The sequence below is a fragment of the Aethalodelphis obliquidens genome, unplaced genomic scaffold (assembly GCF_003676395.1).
Source record: "Aethalodelphis obliquidens isolate GAN/ISIS:26980383/991018 unplaced genomic scaffold, ASM367639v1 scaffold16, whole genome shotgun sequence".
Taxonomy (NCBI): Eukaryota; Metazoa; Chordata; class Mammalia; order Artiodactyla; family Delphinidae; genus Aethalodelphis; species Aethalodelphis obliquidens.
Window position 1 is genome coordinate 7046411 of NW_020837960.1, and position 18126 is coordinate 7064536.

The window sequence follows — 18126 nt, forward strand, 5'->3', positions numbered from 1 at the left end:
GTGTGTTGTTTTATTTCCACATATTGATGAGTCTCCTGAATTTCTTTTTTTTTTTTTAGAGATTTCTCATTTAACTATGCTTTTGCCAGAAAACATACTTTGTAGAATTTCAATCTTTGTACAATTACTTGGGCTTGTTGGCCTAACATATGGTCTATCCTGGAGACTATTTCACGTACTCTCAAGATGAATCTGTATTCTGTTGTTAGTTGGTGTGTTAGAGATATCTATTTTGCCAAGTTGGTTGATAGTGTCATTAAAGTCTTATATTTCTTTATTTATTTTTGTCTAGTTATTTTACCCATTGTTGGAAGAGGTATGTTGAATTATCCAGCTATTATTCATGAATTGTCTATTTCTCTTTTCAATTCTGTCAGGTTTTGATTCACATATTTAGAAGTTGTGTGAATAGGTGAATATATACTTATAATCATTATATCTTCATGAAAGATTGACTCTTCATTATCAAAAAATGTCCTTCTTTATCTTTGGTAAGAATTTTTTTTCTTAATGTCCATTTTGTCTAATGTTGACACAGTAACTCATGCTCTCTTCTCATTTCTGTTTACATGGTCAATCTTTTCTCTCTCCTTTCACTGTCAATCTATTGATGTCTTTGAATATAATGTATGTCCAAGCATAGATATCATATGCTTGGAGCATTTCTTTTTTTATCATTCTACCAGTCGCTGCTTTTCTATTGGAATTTGAATCCTCTTATTTTTAATGTATTTGTTGATAAGGTATGGTTGAAGTCTGCCATTTTCCTGTTTGTTATATGACTTTTCTGTTGGTTTTTATTCACCTGTTCCTCACCTATTTCTGTCTTTTTGTGTGTTAAATAAACATTTGTCAGTGTTGCATTTCAGGGTCTTGTTCTTTCTTTTAATATATTCTTTGGAGTTACTTTTTTAGTAGTTGTCCTTGGCATTAGAAACAACATTGTGCCTTAAAATAATCTAGTTGGATTAACATTAAGTGAATTTTAATTGTATACAAAAACTCTCTTTCAATATTGCTCCATTTCCTCCTCTGCCTTTGTACTGTGATCAACATACAAATTACATCTTGATACATTATAAGCTCACAAAATTTTTTTAATTATTCCTTTATGCAGATCTCTTTCAAATCAGACAGAAGATGAAAAGAACTACAAAAAATATGTTTATAAAATATTTTATATTTACCTATGTGATTACATTTATTCATGTTCTTCCTTTCTTTATGTGGTTTTGAATTACTACTGACATATGTCTTTTCAGTTATTATTTCCTGTAGAGCAGGTCTGCTAGCAACAAAATTATTTTTCATTTTTTTGTTTGTTTTAATATATCTGGAAATGTCTTACTTTACCTTCTCTTTTTGAAAGATAGCTTTGCTCTATAGAAAAGTTTTAGTTGACAGTCTTCTACTTTTAGCACTTCAAATATGTTATCCACTGCCTTTGCCAACTATACTTTGTAATGATAAGTCAGCTTATATTCTTACCGGGGACCCCTTTTGATAAGTTGTTTTTCACTTGTTAATTCCACAATTCTTTCTTTGTTTTTGGCCTTTGACAGTTTATGGTGTAGCTAGTCATGGATCTTTTTGAGTTTTTCTACTTGGAATTTGTTGAGGTTCCTGGATGTGTAAATTAATGTTTTTCAACAAATTTTAGAAGTTTTAGGTCATTGTTTCTTTAAATATTCTCTCCACTTATTTCTCTCTCTCTTTTCCTTCTGAGACTTCCATTATGATTGTACATACACTTAATCATGTTCCACTTTTTTTTTGAAGGTATGTTCATTTCTTCCTTTTTCCTTTCTATTTATCTTATGCGGATTCTTATATTTGTTGTTTTTGGTTTGTTTGTTTGTTTTTTATGCAGTTTTTCAAACTGAATACCCTAAAGTGACCTATCTTCAAATATTCTAAATATTTTTGTCTGTCAGTTCAAATATACTTTTCAACTCCAAAATATCTATTTTCCATATAATTTTAATCTCTCCATAGATATTCGCTATTTGGCATGATATTGGTTTCTACTTAATTTTATTATTTAGACAAAGTTTAATTTTTGAACACATTTATAGTTGCTGATTTAAAGTATTTGTCTAGAAAAACCAATACCTGAGTTTTCTCAGTGTCAATTTCTATTGCCTTCATTTTTCCCTCGGCATGTGCCACACTTGCCTATTTCTTTGAAGTTCTCATTTTTATTTTTTCTGTTGAAAACTGCACATTTTAAACAATATAGTCTGACAATTCTGGAAATCACATTTGACCACACCCAGGGTCAGTTGTTTTCCTATCTGTTGTTGTTAGTAGTTTGTTTATTGTCATTCCTAAACTAATTCTGTAAAATTTGTATTTTTATTTGAAGGTCACCTGTGAAATCCCTGTCCCTTTAGCTTACTTGGTCACTAATGATTAGATAAATACTTTTTTAAAAATTCATAGAGGGCTTCCCTGGTGGCGCAGTGGTTGAGAGTCTGCCTGCCGATGTAGGGGACACGGTTTGTGCCCCAGTCCGGGAAGATCCCACATGCCGCCGAGTGGCTGGGCCCATGAGCCATGGCCGCTGAGCCTGCGTGTCCGGAGCCTGTGCTCTGCAACGGGAGAGGCCACAACAGTGAGAGGCTCACGTAATGCAAAAAAAAAAAAAAAAAATTCATAGAGCCAGTAAGTCTCCCACTGTTTTCTGAGGAGTTCTGGGTGTGTGTTGGGTCATTCCTTCAACACCCAGGCAGGCAGTTTACCACTTTGCCTTAGCCATGACTTTCTGCTTGCACACAGCCTGAAGATCAGTCAGAGGTTAGCAGTTTGAGCATTTTCAGTCTTTCCTGAGAATGTGCACAGTCCTACACATATGAATGGCTTTATATATCTTTGGATTGTGTTGGAGCCTTTCAAAACCTTCCATGGATATCTCACTCTCAAGATTTTCCTTTTATGATTTTGACAAGATTACGTTTGTCCCAACTGGTAGTGCTGCCTCAGACACACACTGCAATGATAAACAACCTCCACTGATTATTTTTTTTGGCAAATTCCCTGGGGATAGCGTTTTCCTCACTTAGTGATCTTTGAGTCACCTCAAAGAAAGAAAAGTCCCATTGAAAGGGATTTCCAAGGAGCAGCTAGACAGATCAAATAGTGACAGATTTCAGGGGGTTAGGTTTTTGAGGGAAATCCAAAAACATTCTGCCCCATCTGGGGGCTGCTAGGATGCTGGTTTTAACAGCTAACATGTTTCCTAAGCTGCTGGTTTTTGAGACTGCCACAGAGCTTGCGGGGGGAAAAGGGATGGGAATAGGGCAAACATAAATGACACAAAGCTTGACTTCTTACCCAGATTTACATCCCTTTCTTGAATAGATTGTGAAAGAATTGTTGCAAGCTTTTGGTTAAATAACTGAGTTCTGAAAAAGTTTTGACAACTTTTACCAGTGCGCTCATTGCTTTTATTGAGGTACATTCACACATTTTTATTTCACCATTCTTAAAGTGCTTTGTGTCAATATTTTAACTTTTATTCATTTATTTATTATTTATTTATTTACTTTTGCCGTACACGGGCCTTTCACTGTTGTGGACTCTCCCGTTGTGGAGCACAGGCTCCGGACACGCAGGCTCAGCTGCCATGGCTCCCGGGTCCAGCCGCTCCGCGGCATGTGGGATCCTCCCAGACAGGGGCACGAACCGGTGTCCCCTGCATCGGCAGGCGGACTCTCAACCACTGCGCCACCAGGGAAACCCTTAACTTTTATTTTTTGAATTCAACTTTAAAGCTTTTTGCTATATCACATTAATATGGAGAGAATACCAGTAAGATAGACCGGAAAAACTGGAAGAAAACACATGGAGAAAAAGCCAAAGATGCTTGAGAAAGTCATTGTATTGTGGAAAAAAATCACCCTTTGAGTTAAACTATATTTGGTTTAAATTCTGGTTATTGACACTTCCAAGATGTTGAAATTCTCTTTCTAATCATTGGTGCATGTATGTTTTCCCACTTATAATAGGGTTAGTAATATCTTCTAAAAGTTTGTAGCAAATCTTAAGGAATATATATTGGAATTTTAATAAGTTGAAATTTTGTTTTGGATTTTTCAAGTATACGTAAATTGATCAATACTAAAAGGTATTAGAACAATTTGCCATTCGAATCATTAAGAAATGCTGATTTCTGCCTCTAGATTCCATGTTTCCTGGAAGTAAAGAGTTTGACTCACATCAGCAGGCTTTAACACGAATAGGAGAAACCAAGGATCAACAGCTTTAATTTAGGTGATAATCTGGTTTTATTTTCAGCTAATTTTTTTGATCTATAAAATATTTATTTAATAATGTTATTATCAAAAATATGTTTAATCTATTGTTAATTAATCACCTTCAGGATTTTGTAAAGTTTTACAGGCTCAGAGACATAAAACTGACTTATCCCAGTATTTCCAATCTGAGCTTTTCTGAATCTGCTTATGGATTCTTTGATATTGATGTGACTTGTCTAGAAGCTGGACTTCCAAGAGAAACTAATGTCATTAGGAAAAATAAAATAATTTTCCTTCTTCCCTCCATCTTATGATCAGGTAAACTTTTAAACTCAACTCTGAATAGAAAAAAAAAAAAGTGTGTTTGAACTTTTTCTTTATCTTTAATGAAAGATTGAGGGAAGACTTCAAAGCACCTGTCACAAAAAGACATCATACCTTGGGTTGAAGGTGTGATTTCTACAGACCTCAGTTCAGCCCTCAGGGATGCATATAGATCTATCTCCAAATGGATACAAGACTGCCTTAGATCTAATCATTTCTTAAAAGTAAAAGTAGACTTGCAAAGACAGGATATAGAAAGTAAAATTTAAAGCACCCAGAGCCACTACACAAATTATCAATATTGATTTAAATTGAATTTCTTCCATGAAACATAGCCTCAGTGTCTTGTTTACTTTTCTCTCCTTCAACAGCAAACAAATCCAACTCTAAGAGAAGCCAATGTTCCTACTGGAATCTGGACAATAGCAAGAAATTTATTTAATCCATTTTGGCTCTGAATTACCAACCTCAGGAAGAAAGGGATTGAGGAAAGAAGGGATAAAGAAAAGAAAATACACATGCGATTACTCAGCAACCTCTAGAGATTTGTCTAAGTATGTGGGTATTTTTGAAAAATCTAAAGAATCCATATCTCATTTATGTAAAAAGTTTTATTTGGGAAGCTCTCACTGTTAAAACTAGTATTCAAGATTTGGTCTATTAGGTTGCAGATAGCCTATTAGTTTTAGGAGAATACCACCCTTCTCTAAATTGAACATTGGAAACTTTTTCATTTCTTTCTTTTTAACTGGAAATTTGATTTCACCACAAACCAGCTCCCGGCATATAGCTGCCTCATCGTATTTTGACCATCTGTTGTCCAATCCACAGCAATAGCTATCACTCAAAATGCACACAAATGTTCCAAATAGTTTTTCATTTTTTTCAATTTAAAAATGTGTAAAGAAGGAAAGAATACATTCCTGCATCTCCGTCTGTATCTTCTTTACCAAAACTTTTCCAAATCAGCTGATAACCAGCTCTAGTAAGTCAAACTTGTAACTTTCTACCACCTGTTCTTTCTCTCATTCTTTTAACTTCTAAGAAAAGCAACAAAAGGCTTACTCATCTTAAAAAATAAATTCTAATCCATGACAGGAACACTCATTGCATATGTGAACAGTAGACAGTCTAGAATCACTAAGTACTACCCTTCCTATTTCCTATCTGGTCAAGAGTTAACACACACCTGTGGGATGTCATCTTCATCTTCAAAACTATCAACAACATTACCTGAATTTTTGTCACAGCTAACAGCGAAAACGTGGGTGTTTACTATAGATGTATTATAAGTAATCCAATAAGTTTAAAAGTCAGAGAGCAAATAGGTAACCCTTATGTGACTTAAAATGGGAAACATAGTTATGAAAAGGATGGCAATGCCCTGGTAGACTGAATTTAAATAACATATTTAGGCAAACTGATTTTTAATCTAGGTGTTTAATGAAAGAGAAGGTTAAAGTAGTAATTAATAATAATAATAAATACACTTTAAGCTTGGAAAACTTAAAACTGTGCATTATAATAGATAGACTCATTTTTTGTCTGATCAAGGCCTGAGTTGCATGATAAACATATACCAAAGCTTGATTAAAAATTCCACCTTTCTTCATAATTGATTTTCATATTAACCTAAAATAGGTGAATCTTCATAATTGATTTTTCTTATTAACCTAAAATATGTGAAACTAAAGTTGCCTCCTCTCTTTTTCCCTTCCTCAGCATAATTTCCCAATGTCACCTTGAATGTCTTCACACTTTAGAAGTTATACTTATTTTTATAAAATTCCTCTTCAGAAAATTTCTAGGATTTAAAAACATAGTATTATGAACATATTAAAACCCAAGCAGCAATAAAATTGCCAACATTTTCTTTCATAATGAGTGCTCTAAGTGAAATTAACAGACATGCTACAATATAAAAGCATGAGTTTAAACTGTATAAAATTTATTAAGTAGCATACTCAAGCTAATTTTACATCATTTTAACCATTGTTCTGAATATTTTTTTTTATAGTTGTCACAGGGGGTTTGAATACAGGTGGCCAATTCTATCCAACTCCAAGTGGTAGGTGGTAAAAATGGTTACATTTGAATTAACATTGATCCAACTCAGTTTTTTTTTCATTTTTATCTTTTTTGGCACATTTGTAGTTACCATTTATCATAAGTCCTGGTTTAAGCAGGTTAATGGAAAAAAAAAAAAAACAGCAGTTATGGCTTCCCAGAATATCCTATTTAAAGTGGCATCCATCTCTCATTTCTCTCAATCTCAACACATAATTCATTTCTTCATAACTCTTATGGTTATGTGAATTTATTTATTTATTTATTTACTTACTTACATGAAGGCCAGAATCTCTTTTGCTTTTCTATTCATGTCTCCCATATACCAAAGCACCTGGCTTATAGAATTTTTTTGTTTTGCTTTTTTTTTTTTTATTGGAGTATAGTTGATTTACATGTTGTGTCTGTTCATACTTTGAAGTAATTAATAACTAATGAATAAATGGACGTATGAAGAATGAGCCAATGAATGAACAAACAAATTTAATTAAAATGAATGCATATTATAGGAATTAGGAAGTCAGAGCTAGTTTAACTTTCAACATAATCTTACAAAATGTTGGCTTGTGACTTTAATAACATTTGCCAGGCTTCCCTGGTGGCGCAGTGGTTGAGAGTCCACCTGCCGATGCAGGGGACACGGGTTCATGTCCCGGTCCGGGACGATCCCACATGCCGCGGAGCGGCTGGGCCCGTGAGCCATGGCCGCTGAGCCTGTGCGTCCGGAGCCTGTGGTCTGCAATGGGAGAGGCTGCAACAGTGAGAGGCCTGCATACCGCAAAAAAAAAAAAAAAAAAAAAAAACATTTGCCAAATTACGGCATTTTAATAAATTATTCTTCCTTTCCACTTCCATGCCACAATCTGTGGACTCATCTATTTACTGCATTTTCTTCCAGCTATATCCTTTATTATCTATTCCATTTTGCATTACCTCTGTTTATATCACTATTGCCCATGAATTTTTTTCTCTGCGTTTTGTCCATTCACAGCAAGAGAGTATAAAACAATAACCGTGTAGGCTCCTCTGTTGTAAAAGTCCATGTGTTATTGTGCTTATCTTTAGCTTGTGTTTTACAGAGTATGGTTTGTTTAATACGAGTTTCTCTAGAAATATATTTTGTACCATCCTCTTATGGCCAAAAGCTGTGCATAGGGAAAAGAAAAAAGCATAGATTCGAAGGGGAGAGCATTAGAGAGAATCATGTTACAAAGATTGCATTTCCTTTGTCCTATATCTCATTCACATTTTCCCTTCTTATATTCAGATATTCTCCTCCTGTCTCTATATTCTCTTCCATGTTAATTTACTTTCCCTGTATTTATATATCAGTTTCCCCCTCTGGCCTGTTAATAGAATGTTCAACAGTATTGCAAACTTGTATCTTACAACCTGAAAGAATCAATTCACTTCTCTAAGGACCTATTTTGCTTCCAGGAAGTAACAAAAGCTCCTGGAAGATGTGTGATTAAAAACACACAAACAAAACAAAAACTTTATTTTTTTTATTAAACCATGTTTTCTCCAATATTATAAATGGTTATAATTAAAAACCATAACTTTTGAGCCATGAAAATAACAGTAACCTATTTTTCCCATTAAACTTTGTTTAACTTTGGCTTCAAGGAACTATAGCTTTTAAACAATGCTAGATCATATGGTCTGATATTTCTGTATAGCCATACAGATTTGTAAACTTGAACTTTATCTTCTCTAAACATGCTCCTCCCCCAACATACATACAGAGAAGCTAAAGAAAACAAGATCAAGTTTGCAGATATCTGCCAAATAAATAAGAAATAAAAATTGAAAGTATCCCGGATTTACAATCCTCTCAGAAAGAAATCATGGTAAGGTGGACTAGGGCAATTAAAGAGCTTTTTGATCTTTACTTTGAAGGATGTCTGGGATGGGTTTCTGAATTAGAAGATTTAAAGTTTAGGCAAATATCCACCTCTTCATGATATATGGGCCTGTAAATTCTAATCAGTGTTTTGGTGTTGAAATATTAAATTGCTGGGATATTGATTCCAAAATAGAGCTATTCTTGCCTATGCAGGGGGATTTTTAGGGAGATAATATATTGAATTTGATGAAAATCAACCAGACGGTATGACAATCAAATTCTAGTAGCTTGGCCTATTAAGCCCAGAATTAAAAAAAAATAAAAAATTGGTCAAAATTGCAGACTATGCAATGAAAGAAAACAGTTATAAACACATACAGAAATGATTATATGGGACTGGTGAATAAGCTAATGTAGAATTATGGAAGTTCAAGGACCACATTTTTATTATATGCTGTGAATACGTAGACAGAACTAAAATTAAACCCCAATACTGTGCCCTAGGTTCATTATTTGTGAGAGTCATGTAAGATACTAACCATAGCATTTATCACAGTGTTTGAAACATAGCTAATGATAAATAAGTGTTAAATTATTATTTATTTATTGCTTCAACCAAGGTTTTATGAGTTCCTATTTTATGTTATAAAGTACAGGTATTTTTCCAGATGCTCAGGATATGTCAGTAAACAAAAGAATAAAAGCAAAAAGTATCTGATGCCATAGAATTTATATTCTGGCAGGATCAAATAAATAAAAAATTATTTTAAAAATGTGTGTGTCTGTGTGTATGTGTATGCTATACTAGAAAGTGTCAGGTGTTATAGTAGGAATGTGTGGAAATTTTAAATTGTGGTAAGGGAATGTGTCACTGAGAATTTGACATTGGAGCAAAAATCTTATGGAAGTAAGTGAGTGAACCATGGGGATATATAGGGAAAGACATTTCAAGCCCTGAAATGAGAGTATGCTTTGAGCAATAAAGAGTCCGTTTGACAGGGGCTGAGTGGAGGAAAGAGTGATAGCGAGGGAGGTTACCAAAATTGAGAGGATCAGCCCAAGTAGAAATTTGTAAGGCAATGTAAAGACTTTGAATGAGCTGCAAAGCCATTTTTAAAGATGCCAATAGAACAGTGATAAAATAGGATATACTATTCAAAAGGACACTTTGGTCTTTTTCTGTCTTTAGAATAGCTTCTGTTTTGAGTATAGAGGAAAGGGTGAAAGCCGTAAAACTGAAGGGCAAATTGAAATAATGAATGTAGAATATAATGATGACTTGGAACAGGATGGTTGTAATGGAGATGGTGAAATACAGTAGATTCTGAACATAGCAACGCATAGTAGTTTCATACATAGTAGTTCGAAAGCAAAAAGATGACAGGACTACTGATGTGTGCACAAGAGTAACAGAATGTAGATGTGAGAAAGAGAGAACAGTTAAGAATGATACTCGGGCATTTGGACTACGAAACCGGAAGAATGGAAAATATTGTGGTTAGAGCAGGTTGGGGAAAGGAATGCCTGGAGTTTAACATTGGTCATGTTTAGTTTTAACTATTCAGGTGAAGATATTGAGTTTGTAATTGGATGTATGCATTCACACATTTTGAGGGAAATCCTGACAGTATATTCAGATTATAGAGGGTATTTAATTTCAAGGGCTTGGATGAGATCTTCAAGTTAGAATACAGGTGGAAAAGAGGTATCAGGGAACAAAAACAGAGAACTCCAACATCCAGAAATCAAAGGTCTGAGCATGTTCCACAAAAGAGGCTGAGAAGGAGTAAACCACATTAAATAGGAAAGAGTAGTTTCCAGAAAAGTAGTGCTGAGTTGAGAAGTACTGAGTGATTAGTTGCATCAAATATTGCAAATATGGCAACATCATTAAGACCAACTCATTGGGTGTTGGCACCTCGTCTACTAGCAAATAAAAGCCAATTGCATGTACTCCTTCACACTCTGTGTCCATTGGTATTAAGGTGGAAGTTTGAAACTGGCCATGGCTGGACTATTTATACCACAGAAATCAGCAGACTGTTAAAACTGAACCTTTTTTTCTCTTCCTAAAAGGTACTATTAAATTTTAACACCACTGACTAAGACATGATTATTGGATTTAGTAATGTGTGGGTCACCAGAGATTGGGTAAGCTGGCATAGAGAAGAGGCATAAAAATGTCAGATTCATTAAACTGGCTGAAGTTAGAGGAAAGAAGGTCTAATTACTGAGAGATCACATTTTGAAAAAAGCATATATGTGTTTTTTATAAACACTAAGAATTATGACAGTAAGAAATTTCAGTAAAATTATGAGTAAGAATCTAAAATCTACAGAGACTGAGGGAAAATGATTCCTAAAAGGAGAGATATCATTTCACACCCATCAGAATGGCTGCCATAAAAAAGAGAGATAATAACACATGTTGATGTGAAAAAATGGAACTATCATGCATTGCTTATGGGAATGGAAAATGATACAGATACTTTGAAAAAGAGTTTGGCAGTTTTTTAAAATATTAAATATATATTTACCATATTATCAAGCAATTCCACTCCCAACATTTCTAAGCAAGAGAAATGAAAACATATGTCCACATAAATTCACGTATGCAAATATAGACAGAGAATGACTCATAATAGCCTATATATGGAAATAATTCAAATGTCCACAAACTGGTAATTTGACCAAGAAAATGTGTATATATCTATACAATGGAATACTATTCCTCAATAAAAAGGAAAGAAATACTGACATGCTACCACATGTGTAAATCTGAAGAACATTATACTAGTTGTAAGAATACAGAAAAGACCATGTATTCTATAATTCCATTTGTGGGAAATACCTAGAAAATACAAATCTATAGAGACAGAAAATAGATTAGTGGCTGACTGAGGCTGGGATAGGAAAAGACATTAACTATTAACTAGCAACTTATGAGGGTAATAAAATGTTCTGAAACTGGATTATGATAATGGTTGCACAACACAGAAATTTTACTAAATGATTACTAGAAATCATTGAAATGTACACTTAAAATGGATGTGTTTTTGTAATATGAATATTATCCCTTAATTAATTTGTTTTAAAAAGAGAGCTAGGGCTTCCCTGGTGGCACAGTGGTTGGGGGTCCGCCTGCCGATGCAGGGGACGTGGGTTCGTGCCCCGGTCTGGGAGGATCGCACGTGCCGTGGAGCGGCTGGGCCCGTGAGCCGTGGCCGCTGAGCCTGCGCGTCCGGAGCCTGTGCTCCGCAATGGGAGAGGCCACAGCAGTGAGAGGCCCGCTTACCACAAAAAAAAAAAAAAAGAAAAGAACTAAAGTGGTTTTACAAAAGGAGGGATAGCAGTTGGTTTTATTTGGTGACATGAGATTCAAGGCTGACTTTTATGGGGGGGGGGTGCTGGGAAAGGGGAGAAGAAGAGGGAGATTTGTATGGAAACAGCAATCAGAATGGGACATATTCACTTTAATTCTAGCTCCATACTGTGGGAGAAAAAAATCACTTTCCACTAGAGAGAATCAGCACCCTCAAGGTAGAGACAGGAGTCAGAGCAGGAAAGTAAAGAACATTCAGAGAAGGGGTTCAGAATATAATAAATTTTGCTATGGACTGGGAGCATTTCTAAGAGCACAGGAGAAGTGTTTTGAGAGCCCAAAAGGAATGAGAAATGGATTGTAAAATGGTATATACTCAACTTTAAGGAAGTGAGAATCAGGGATAACCTGGGAGTCCTGTTTTCCTTATTAATTGGTATAAACCAAGATAAAGGGTATTATGAAGTGTAAAAACTCCGAAATTTTACCCCACTTGCAAGCCAACAAGTTATCCTGCCACTGTTTCATAGATGCTGGCAGAAGACATTAGATTCCTGCATCAGAAACAAAGAACTCCACTTATCACAGTCCAGCCAGCAGCATGTCCTTCCTGTTCATGCTTGTTTCTCTTGTCCCACAAGTTCCCTGAGAGTGATATAGAGTGCTCCATGTGGTAGCTGTGCATGTAGTGTGTTTGTATCATGGATAAGGAACACCCAGCTTAAAGAAACCAAATCTTTTAGATTTGGCTACAAGTTAACCTGCCTGATCTTTGCACTGGAAAAGTCATTATACTGGTTACTTTGTACTGGACAATAAATAGAAACTCTCTCTGCTCCAGAAAGTAACATAATATCTATCTTCCAAGACAGATATCTTGGAATATCTTGTATCTGTTTGCCATACAACATCCTAGAAAAGATAATCTATAACAAACGTTATCAGAACATCTAATCACAAAATGTTTTGAAATGAAGGAGACCTGTGGATAATCTTCCAACTAAGGGCAAAATGGTACTAATCTTTGTGGCCTCAATCAGATTGTCATAGTAAGAGAGATGACCATCACAGAAGTACAGGGAGTGGTGAGGAGTTCTGGCTAAGATCACAAAATAATTTGGGGCACACTCTTTTCTCCTCAATGTATGGAAGTCAGAGCAGAGGTCTTATTGGAAATACCTGGAGCTCTGTGGCTCTCCTCATTGCATACAAGTTAGAAATTTAACCACTTCTCAGATTAACGTAAAGACTCTGAAGAAGATTGGGTCACTGCTCACAGATGTTCACTTTCTTCCCCTCAATTCCATGGTAGATGAAACTTCCTCACTCCTTTGATGATGAACTAAACTTATGATTTTCAGTAACACAAATGGGATGTTAATAGGTCTAACACAAGTAGATATTTGAAACGTACTTGTAGTTGGTCTTGCTCTTTTACAGCCTCTACCATCTCTGTGGGAAGAATATAGGGGAACCAGGTGAATACAGCCTAGATGGGCCAACCCCCAGAAGCAAAAGTGGGTTTAGCTGAGATAAATGGGGTCACCCAGGTTAGCAATTCTGCAAGTAAGTAAGAATGAAATGATTGGGTTTTCTAAGCCATTGAATTTAGAGAGTTTTGTTTATTGGTGTTTGGTGTTTTGTTTTTTGTAATAGTTTTCTGATATACTGATTGAATAGAGAAAAGGAATATTTTGGCTGAAGAAGTAGAGATAGATATTTTGGGAATATGGAATACCAAAGAGAAGGTTAGTTTGCTATGGCAATGCATAGTGTATGTGTGTTTTCACATATGACAAGCAGCCTGGGAGTAGACATTCTAGGAAGTGTGTAGTGGCCCTGATATGCATTCAGGGAGCCAGGCTCTTTCTAGTCCAAAGTTCTTAGCATTCTACAAATTGTTTCAAACGGCAAAGGGCTACCTCACAACTTGCATTATATTTGATTTTTTACTTAGAATTATTAATAATAATATCTAACATTATTTAAAAATCTTATTAATAATTATCCCCCAATAATAAAAAGTGAAGCTGTGATTATTAGACTTAACGACCTGGTAAATTGTATCATGGACATAATTACAACTCGTGTACAGCTTGCTCTTGACTCACAAAATCCTTGAATTAGCAGCAATCTGTGTAAGGAAAGGGATATCTTAAGAATCATAGTCTGGTATCTTTTTTAAGTTTTTGTTTTTTATTTTTGAGTGAAATAATTACAAACTTGAACATAAAGAATTTGACTAAGAAGTCTTTTCTTTTACAAATGTATAGAATTAATGGTCTATTAATATTCATAAATATTTATCCACTATCACATCATATAAACAGTGATCCACATAGAACCCCTACAAACAAATAATACATAAACAAACAAATGTATCTTGTGTCTTATGTATGAATCAGAAATGATTTTCCACAGCAGTAGTTTTTATATATGATTTTTATAGTTGTAATACTAAACTTTTTTATCATGTTTTACCTATGGGAAAATCTGAAATGAAAAGTGGCAATACTTATTCTGCATGTAATATGAGCAATTGTATTCTGAGTTCCAAATCATTGAATCAAATATTCACTTTTGGAAAGGAAAGAATGAAATAAATTTCATGTTAGATATGTAATATTATCTCATTGAAACCTCATAAAATCCCTTAAGTTTAGCATTACTTCATTTTTAATTTGAGATATGGGGAAAATCATTAGAGTTATATCTTAGCCATGTTTATACATCTAATTAAGGATGCACATTTTTCAAAACTGGTCTCTGAATCAAAACCCACTACATATTTTTTATTTAAAGTTTCTTTTCTACATACATCAAATATACAAACTAATTATGATACAACTTCTGCAAAGTCATCAACTTGCTCTACCCATAAAAAGGCAAACTGAGAAAAAGAAATTAGAATGATATTAAAAATAAACATAAGCAGCCTTATTAATATTATTGTCTCTTCAGTCATACAAGCTAAAATAATTATTGCACATGTATGAACTTAACCATTTATCCTTTTTTTAAATTTATAATTCACCTAAATTTATATTATTTTATAATTAAAAATATTAAAACACATTTAGGTAATTTCTTTTTCTGCATTTAACATTTTTGTGATGAAAATCAGATTATTTGAAGAGAGAGAATCAAAATCATGGTGCTCCATATAAAATTTCTAGTTAGATGATGGAAATAAACAGGTTTTAGAAGTTAAAAAAAAAAAAGTGTGTGTCTGTGTGCGTGTTGACACTGACATTTGGTAAAGTTTGGCAAAGATCTGAATTTCTAGGCCAGTGTGTCACATTTTGATATTATGCCATACTTTTAAAATTTGGTATTTCAATTAAATTATTTCTCATAGAAACTGAGCAAAGTAAATGGACCAGATTAATTTAATCTATGAAAATAACAATTTATTTAAAAAGCAAGTATATAATTTTGTGTTAGCTTATTTCACTTAGTATGATATCCTCAACTTTCATCCATGTTGTAGTATTTGACATGCTTTCCTTCTCTTTTAAGGCTGAATAATATTCCATTGTATTTATAAACCACATTTTCTTTATTCATCCATTGATAGATATTTAAGTTATCTCCATATTTTGGCTATTGTGATAATGCTGCAATGAACATGGGTGTGCAAGGAAGAATATATTTTCAAAGTGAAAAATATTTCTCACATATCAAATGAGTAATAAATTTGGAAATTGCTGAAAATTCTGACAAACTTCTCTCAACCACCACTTTTGAAATAAAAGCATTGAACATTTTTTTAACCTTTATGTAAAAAGAGAGTGCTAGAGTATTTAACAGCCTGTCTGCCAATATAAAAATGTCAATCTAATATCAAAATACATTTCAATATAATGTATTTTACTATAAAATTATATATTTCAACATGAAAGAGAATATTAACTATCATTATACATGTAATATATAAGTAATATAAGTAGGAGGGGAAGAGAAACTATAAGGCAGCTATATAAAATAAATCATTTATTATTCTTCATTTTTACTTCATTCACACATATTCAAAAAGCAAGCTTATTTCCTTAATGTCATCACGGGCTAGAAGTGCAAACAAGCATAGAGAAGTTTAACATCAGTTTAAAAATATTTGTCTCTAGTGAAATTATGAAAACATTAGTTCCCTAAATAACGATCTCAGAACTTATTAGTTTTTAGTTTGTTAAATACATGATGTGCCTCGTCCTTTTGGTACTTGAATTACTCTTTTGCCAGCATTGTATCTGAGACTGAAGAAGTTGCTTTTAAATCTCTTGTAAAGTTCAAGTTTAAGGCTTATGCTAAACCTAAGCTGATTCTCAGTTCACCCTTTAAATTCTTGGGTTATGCCAAAACCTAATGTTTTGCTCAAAGGAATGAAAAAAGAACTAAGAGCTTGAAGTGAAGGTAACCTCCCCCAAAGGGTGAGTGAATATCATGATTGCAAGTGTGCAGCATTCTGAAGAGTGGACCTTTGCCAGTTAGATTTAGATGGTTGTGGGTCTCTGGAAGTTTACATCATGGATAAATAAGAAGGATAACACAAAAAGAAATATTAGACAGTGAACATTGCAAAGAGAAATAAAAATGGAGAATTGAGTGGTGAAAAATAAATATGCTTTTAAAAGCAGAAGGATTTAAGTCACTTCTGAGATTAACCTTTAACCCTCCCAAATCAGTTCACAGGAGAAGCTCAGTTCCTGCTGTTTTATTGTTTTACTGCTACTCTTTTTCTAAAGTCAGTATCTTTGAAAGCATCTGAATTGATAAGGAATTAAGTCCTTCTCTGTATTTGTCCAACTTAATGGACAATGCATGATCTGAACTGCAAGAAAATCTTACAAGTTTAAAATCAGATAATGTGCCACTGACTGGTAACTGTGCAAATGAAGACACAGCAAAGACAAAATACTGACCTCTTAGTAACATTTCTACTTCAGTAACCAAGCACTGACATGGAGTCGTTATGATATTGCAGGAGAAGCAGGCTTTTGAAATATTCTATGTGCTATTTTTTAAAGAATTCACCTACAGCATCTAAAAAAATCTTCCCAGGGCTATCTGAATCTCCGTAGGCGACAAAATCACTCTTTGGTTCATTTGCTAATAGGCATAAAATCTACATAATAATATTAAAATTGCTGTAGGATGACAGTAAAAAAGGAAAAAATAGTGAGATAATTAAGTGCATAAACTTCTATTAAATATCATCTTCACTTAAGCATGCATAAATCCATAAAATTTGTAGAGGAATGAGTGCAAAATTTCACATTTCCAATAGCATCAACAGTGCATTCCACCAAGCATAAGGGAAGACCAAAAGCACCCTTTAAGGTTTGTATCTCCTGCTTTAATCTTTATTAAATACATGTCTTTCTCCTCTCCTGTGTACCTGTGTGCCCCATCTACACTTTAACAGGTTTTTATTCCTATGGTCCTTAGACTCCATTCTTGAGAAACAAAGTTTTTTGGACCTATTTTCTTGCTCTAATAGTAATTTCTAAAAATCATGCTTTCGAAATTCCTAATTATTAAAATGTGTTTGAGCTGTGTTTAATGAGAAAAGTTTGTAGTCTCTTCTGATGAATATTATCTAGCTTTTTAGGGTTGATATGTTTCAATGTTAGATTAATGAGGGAAGGGTAGAGAGGGTCAGAAAGGAATTAATATTTACAATAATCTACAACATACATTGTTCTTCTTAGTTCTACTTTTGTCACTTTTCATACCTAAGGGAAGGTGTATTCTTTCAAATCCAGTTATATTTGCAGAGTGAAGCTGTTGCACAGTTGAGAAAAAGCTCATTAATATCCTAGGGATTAAAGCTTACTTCACTTTTTTTTTTTAACATCTTTATTGAAGTATAATTGCTTTAAAATGGTGTGTTAGTTTCTGCTTTATAACAAAGTGAATCAGTTATACATATACATATGTCCCCAAATCTCTTCCCTCTTGCATCTCCCTCCCTCCTACCCTCCCTATCCCACCCCTCTAGGTGGTCACAAACTACCGAGCTGATCTCCCTGTGCTATGCGGCTGCTTCCCACTAGCTATCTATTTTACGTTTGGTAGTGTATATATGTCCATGTCACTCTCTCAGTTTGTCACAGCTTATCCTTCCCCCTCCCTATATCCTCAAGTCCATTCTCTAGTAGGTCTGTGTTTTATTCTCATCTTACCCCTAGTTACTTCATAACTTTTTTTTTCTTTCTTAGATTCCATATATATGTGTTAGCATACGGTATTTGTTTTTCTCTTTCTGACTTACTTCACTCTGTATGACAGACTCTAGGTCCATCCACCTCATT